Source organism: Bos taurus, chromosome 18, assembly GCF_002263795.3.
Source record: "Bos taurus isolate L1 Dominette 01449 registration number 42190680 breed Hereford chromosome 18, ARS-UCD2.0, whole genome shotgun sequence".
Classification (NCBI taxonomy): Eukaryota; Metazoa; Chordata; class Mammalia; order Artiodactyla; family Bovidae; genus Bos; species Bos taurus.
Window position 1 is genome coordinate 50281434 of NC_037345.1, and position 7503 is coordinate 50288936.

The following is a 7503-nucleotide window of genomic DNA, read 5'->3' on the forward strand; positions in this document are numbered from 1 at the left end:
GTCAACTCTTCGCATGAGGTGGCCAAAGTACTGCAGTTTCAGCTTTAGCATCATTCCTTCCAAAGAAATCCCAGGGCTGATCTCCTTCAGAATGGACTGGTTGGATCTCCTTGCAGTCCAAGGGACCCTCAAGAGTCTTCTCCAACACCACAGTTCAAAAGCATCAATTCTTCGGCGCTCAGCCTTCTTCACAGTCCAACTCTCACATCCATACATGACCACAGTCATAAGAAACGCTGGACTGGAAGAAACAAGCTGGAATCAAGATTGCCAGGAGAAATATCAATAACCTCAGGTATGCAGATGACACCACCCTTATGGCAGAAACTGAAGAGGAACTAAGAAGCCTCTTGATGAAAGTGCAAGTGGAGAGTGAAAAAGTTGGCTTAAAGCTCAACATTCAGAAAACGAAGATCATGGCATCCGGTCCCATCACTTCATGGCGAATAGATGGGGAAACAGTGCAAACAGTGTCAGACTTTATTTTGGGGGGCTCCAAAATCACTGCAGATGGTGACTGCAGCCATGAAATTAAAATATGCTTACTCCTTGGAAGGAAAGTTATGATCAACCTAGATAGCATATTCAAAAGCAGAGACGTACTTTGCCAACAAAGGTTCGTCTAGTCAAGGCTATGGTTTTTCCTGTGGTCAACTGTATAACAAGTTTCAATAAGTACATGGTACTTTTTTCAGCAAACATAACATCTTATAAAGGTAAAAAAAGAAAAAAAATACAACAGAGCAAAAGGGAGAGGACTTTTCTCTTTCTAAAATCTCCCTCCCTCCCACAAAAATCTGGAAATAAGAATTCTTCTTGTAGTCACGAACCTGACACAAACCATAAGACTGGAGGTGGCCAACACCTTCCAACCAATAGTCTGTGGCCCTCTGGTTTCACATTATTATTTGAGACCAGATTATATAATATATATAATGAGAGATAATAATTATCTCTCATTATTTGGGAAATAATATCCCCGGAAGTGAGTGTCCCTGATGACAGAGTAGGGTAAGCCAAGTGGGACAGAGTCAATGAATCTGAATCTCATGGATGACAGCATCTGTATAAGGCATGTTTACCCGATCTTCCAGTGCTGGGAGATGGTGTGCACCAATTACTCTGTCGATTTCTGCCTGGACTTCCTCTAAGGATTGTTAGGATGGGAGGAGGGTGTGTCAATAAATATCCATAACAGTGGACTCAACCAAGTGACCTAAAAATGACCTGCAGCCTGATGGGAGGATCTTGTAAATTCTTTACTAAAGATGTTAGGCTACCATTCCTTCTTAATGAAAGCATCAAAAAGGAAGTTAGAAGCTTCTTTGAGGGAAGTCTTGTGTGATGTTTCCACTCTAGTTACAACATAAGGATAACTTGGATAAAGATGGGTGGGTGGAAATTCATTCAACACTTCAGGATGTGTTTTTTTCTTTTCAGCTAAAAATGAGTTGCAGGTAAAACTGGTGTCATCTCTTTTTGTCCCACTCACATGCTATGTAATTTTATATACGTCATTCCCCACTCTGGCCTTAAATTCATTCTTGTGAAATAACGGTGTCTGATCAGGTGAGAGCATCTCCAAGTCTGATCTGCAGACCATTAACTTGAATGGAGGGGCTCTTTAATTAATTGTAAATGGGCAATATACTTCAGAAAGTCAAGTTTTTTTGTCAAACTCAAAGAGTAGCTGTCAAAAACCATGTACTTTCGTAAACTGGCGTAATCCACTTCAAATGCTTTGTGCTTTTATTATAAGCCCAAATAGCAGTGATTTTTTATTTTTCAGACTACTCAGGACAAAACTTATTTGTCTTAGTTCATCAGACAACCACCTTCCAGTATGGCCTCAGGGACACTCAACCCTCCATCGTCCCCACCTCCCATAAGCCCAGCTCACCTAAAGACATCAGGATTTTTAAGGAGTAGAAACCCATAGCTGAGAGTGGCACTGGAGGTCTCTGTGCCAGCAATGAACAGTGAGAGCACTGTGTTAAGGAGATTTTTCTGGTGAAACTCACTCTCAGGATCTGAGTGCTCCTAGAGACAGTGATGGATGCTTCTTAATGTCTCGCCTTGCAAAGATTTCACTTTTTAGAGTCTTCTTCCCTCTCTACCAGCACCACATTCCTCTGTGCCCATCATTCTTTTTCCTGATCTGTTTTTCTCTAGCCAAGGCCAATAAGATACTAAAAGGGTGAGCTCTGGAGCCAAAGCTCTGGATTTAAAACACAGGTCCTACTGTGTGCCTTTATGCAAGAAATAAAAATTCTATGTGCTTAGTTTATCAGGTGGGTTGTCATGATATAATGTATAATAAGCTCAATGGGCTTCCCTAGTAGCTCAGATGGCAAAAAATCTGCCTGCAATGCAGGAGACCCAGGTTTGATCCCTGGGTCAGGAAGATCCTCTGGAGAAGGAAGTGGCAACCACTCCAGTATTCTTGCCTGGAGAATTCCAATCTGAGGAGCCTGGCAGGTTACAGTCCATGGGCTCACAAAGAGTTGGACACAACTGAATGACTAACACTTTTACTTTTCAAGCTCAATGAATGTAGAGTTTAAATTGTTGAGATTGTTGTTCTCCTGTTGTTGTTTTTCTGTCTTTGGATGTCATTGCACTCCTGTTTGGTCCTTGCAGCTGACATTCCAGAGATGCGAATGAAGACATTTAACAACTGCCAAGCTTCCCTGGTAGCTCAGCTGGTAAAGAATCTGCCTGCAATGCAGGAGACCCCACTTGGATTCCTGGGTAGGGAAGATTCCCTGGAGAAGGGATAGGTTCCCCACTCCAGTATTCTTGGGCTTTCATGGTGGCTCAGTCAGTAAAGAATCTGCCTGCAATGCTGGAGACCTGGGTTGGGAAGATTCCCGCTGGAGGAGGGCATGGCAACCCACCCCAGTATTCTTGCCTGGAGAAGCCCCATGGACAGAGGACCCTGGTGGGCTGCAGTCCATGGGGTCACAAAGGGTTGGATACCACTGAGCCACTAAACACAGCACAGCACACGGCACATGCCAGACCAAGCAGAACAGCCACTGGTCTCTATCAATCTGCATATACGTGGAGCCTGACCAATCAGAACAGACTTGACTCTGTCAGAACTGGGGAAGGAGTGAGCTGTGTCTCAGAGAGAGCTTACTGGACACATGTTAACTGCTTAATTACCAGCTCTTTAAAGGCTGCTGGGAGGAAGGCTTGGGGAGGCATAGGAAAAAATGGTGGGAGATTATGGACCTTGGCTTTCTTGCTAATCCTTAGGGAAATATTTCAACATTTAAAAAACATGTAATCACATCCAAAGATATTAGTTCAATGTCAGTACAGTTTCCATCACTCCGTTTCCCATCCCCAATGCCCATCTGGGGCAGGTCTTGTTTTGTCCATGCAAAGCAGGATGGAATCCTTGAAGTCCTTAGGGCCACTGGGATCCAGCATCTTCTGGTGCCTCTCCCTGTTCTCAGTGATAAAATATTTCACCTCTTGAATCATGCTGTACAAGCATGTGTGTGTGCCAGGAAAGTGCTTTAAAATGCCCGGGGAGATTTCCAACACCTACAGGGTGCAGACAAGGTCCCAGAACCCATTATACTCGCTGGACTGGTTCTGTGAGTGTTGATATTCTGAGCTGCACATGTAGCAACAACAACAAAGGCTATTATTTACCCTGCAGACTTGGAAGGTGTGCCTCCCACCTGAGCATACTCACTCACACACATACACTGACACTCACACACACATTCATACACACACACAGTGCTACATGGACCTCTGCATCCAGCCCCAGTCACTGTCTCATCTGCTGAGGTTTCTTCTCTCGAAGCCCATCCTTGTCCAAGGCCTGATTCTGACACCCAGACTGACGGATGGCTTCACCTGGGAGGGGTCAGGGCTTGGAGTGTGCACATAAAACTGATCTCTCAATGCCTTCTGCCTTTGGTGATCAGGACAGAAAGCATCTGACCTCTTCCCAGGGTCTACCCACCCTGATTCCTGGCCCACCGTGGAATCTTTAGCCTCACCTAGCTATGGAAGGAGCTAATAATGACAGAGCCTTCATTCATTAAATGTAGGAGCTGTAATAATTGAGGGGCCTGGTAATTAAAGTGCTTGCCAAAGACAATGGAGGAGATGATGTTCGCAGGGATGGAGTTCAAGAAGAAGTGGGGATCCAGGTAGGTCCCTGAGGAGAAGAGGTCTGTCATGGGGGTGCCCTGTATTGTCCTTCCAGGAGACTGACCTGACTGGTGCCAGCCTAGCTTGTTTGATGGTTTTCCTCTTTTTTTCTTTGCTTTCATTGTTCCTCTCTGTCTCCTATTTTTCTTTCTGGGAATGTCCACATCTGTGTCTCTTGTAGTTTTTCTTGCTCTCTGTCTTGGGCCGACTTTCTCTGGTCTTATCTTTGACTCTTTATTTCAGGCTCACCCCTTCTTCTCCGTTCTCTCTCCAACTCCCCATCTACCCTTGACCTCACTGACACTCCATGTTCTTCTGACTCTGTATCTCTCTTTACCTTTATCTTTGTATGGCTTTTTCTTGCAGTTTCTGCTCCCAGATTCATTTTGCCAGTGTCCTCAGTATCTCTGTCTTTTGTTTTCTCTCTGTCTCTGGTCTCTTGTGCTTCTGGCTGCTTTCTCTGCCTGTTTCTCTCTCTGTCTCTGCTAGTCTCACTTTGTCTCTCTCTCTACCATTTTCTGTTTTTCTGTCTATGTCTCCTTCTCTCTATTCCTGAACCTGTCTCCACATTTCTCTCTTCTTCTTTCTGTCCCCATCTCACCCCCACCTCCACCCAGCCCGCACTCACCCTGGGATTTCCGAAGCTCCTCCACCAGACACCGAGACTCCTCCTTGATTCATTCCTCAATACTGTGCTTCCCCATCCCAAAGTCCTTCATGGTGGTTACAGAGAATCACTGTAGAACCTTCCAAGACTTTCCATTGGCAAACCCACACCTGATGGTGGGGCATGAAAGAAAGGTTTTGAAGGCGCATGGGATGTTCCCTCCTCCCCTCCCTAATCCTCACCCTCGTCCCCCACTCACCTGATCCCTGGAAGACAGGGTCAAGGATGGTGACTTGCACTCGGCCAGAGAACGCCTTGGCCTGATCCACCAGGGCCTCCCTCATCACCTCGTACCCCTACAGGATGACAGCAGGCTGAAACCCCAGGTGAATGGTAAAGACATCCCCGTATTTCTCCTGGAGCTGTGAGGGCAGAGTCCAGGTCTCACTCTCTAACTCAAGAGACGGATCTCCACCTAACCCCTGGATCACACCTCCCAGTTAGCCTACCCTGCAGGCTGCAGCCCCATCAGGGAAGAGCAGAGACTGGAACTCTGTGGTCTCCTCCGAGCCTCACATATATTACCTGACCCCGAGTATCCTCCTCTCTTGGCTTTTCCAAGAGCCCTCCTAGCTTTGCTTTTAAGAATTACAGAGACTCCTACATCCAAGCTATAGAATCTCTCCTTCTCAACCCACACAGGACCACAGCTCAATGTCTCAAGTCTATCAGAATCTCTCTCTTCAAAGGAAACCCTCCTACACTGCTGATGTAGCCACTATGGTGCAGCCACTGTAGAGAACAGAATGGATGTTCCTCAGAAATACTAAAAATAGAGTTTCCATATGACCCCGCCATCCCACTCCTAGGCATATGTCTGGAGAAAACCATAATTCAAAAAGATACATGCAGTCCAGTGTTTACTGCGGCACTATTTACAATAGCCAGGCCATGGAAGCAATGTCCATCCATAGAGGAGTGGATAAAAAAAGTGTGGCACATATATTCAATGGACAATTACTCAGCCATAAAAGAGAATGAAGTAATGCCATTTGCACTGACACAGATGAACCTGGGATTGTCAAACTGAGTGAAGTAAGGCAGATAGAAAAGGCAAATATATGGTGTCACATATACGTGGAATCTAAAAAAAATGGTGCTAAAACACCTAGACACAGTAACTGAGTCACAGATGTAGAAAACAAACTTATGGTTACCTGGAGGGAAAGTGGGGAAGGATAAACGTGGGAGACTGGTTTGACATATACTCAGGATAATATACAAAATAGGTAACTGATATGAACTTCCTGCATAACACAGAGAAGTCTACTCAGTTCTCTGTAATGACCTATATGGGAATGGAGTCTAAAAGAGAGTGGATATATATGTGTGTGTGTGTGTGGCTGATTCACTTTGCTGCACCAGAGACCAACACGCCATTAGAAATCAACTATTCTCCAATAAAAAATTAATTAAAATTGTGAAACAGAAATTGTCACACAAAAAACATACTTACAGTAACCAAGGATAAAAGAAGGGAGGGATTACTTGGGAGATTGGGATTAACACATATACATTAATAGACATAAAATAGATAGCTAATAAGAATTTACTGTACAGCACAGGGAACTCTACTCAATATTCTATAGTGACTTATATGAGAAAAGAATCTTAAAAAGAGTGTGTGTGTGTTAGTCACTGAGTCATGTCCAACTGTGATCCCATGGACTGTAGCCCACCAGGCTCCTCTGCCTGTGGGATTTTCCAGGCAAGAATATTGGAGTGGATTGCCATTCCCTTCTCCAGGGGATCTCTCAACCCAGAGATTAAACCTAGGTCTCCCACACTGCAGGCAGATTCTTTACTGTGTGAGCCATTAGGGAAGACCATAAGAAGAGTGGATATATCTACATGTATAATTGATTCACTTTGCTAGACAGCAGAAACTAACAAAACATTATAAATCAACTATACTCCAATATAAAGTGAATTAGAGAAATGATACAGGACTTCTCTGTGGTACAGTGGGTAAGAATCCTCCTGCCACTGCAGGGGACACGGGTTTGATCCCTGGCCCGAGAGGATTCCACATGCTACAGAGTAGCTAAGTCCATGTACCACAGCTACTGAAGTCCGTGTGCCTAGAGCCCGTTCTCCTCAACAAGAGAAGCCACCACAATGCGAAGCCCACACCCTCAACTAGAGAGTAGCCCCTGCTCTCTGCAACTAAAGAGAACCCACAAGCAGCCTCAAAGACTCAGCTCGACCAAAAATTTTAAAAATTTTGTTTAAAAAAGAAGGCCTTAAGAAGCAACTCTTTCACTGCACCTTCCAAAGTACTAATGATCATTATCTATCCTTACTATGACTACTTTTTGAAAACCCATTTGGCACTTGTTATTAAACTGTACAGGGAACTGTGTTAAAAGTTTGTTTGTTTTTTTTTTTTTAAAGAAAAGATTCTGGCACCCTAATGTTGACTGCAGCACTCTTCACAATAAGGAAGAAACAGAAGCAAAGTACATGTCCATTGACAGAGGCTTGGGTAAGAAGATATGGTGTATGTATACAGTGAAATATTACTTAGCCATAAAAAAGAACAAAATAATGCCATTTGCAGCAACGTGGATGGACCTAGATTATCAAATGAAGTGAAGTAAGAAAGAGAACAAGTGTCTTATGATGTTGTTAATATGTGGAATACAATTTTTAAAAATGAT

At 44.1% G+C, this 7503-nt stretch overlaps 1 long non-coding RNA gene across 1 annotated transcript; it reads right to left on the reverse strand.

Annotated features, from left to right (window-relative positions):
* Positions 1 to 7503, reverse strand: LOC132342852 (uncharacterized). The gene is made up of 3 exons (XR_009491399.1): positions 5043 to 7503; positions 4805 to 4953; positions 1 to 255 (listed from the first exon to the last, which is right to left on the reverse strand). It is a non-coding gene; the product is annotated as an uncharacterized lncRNA (long non-coding RNA).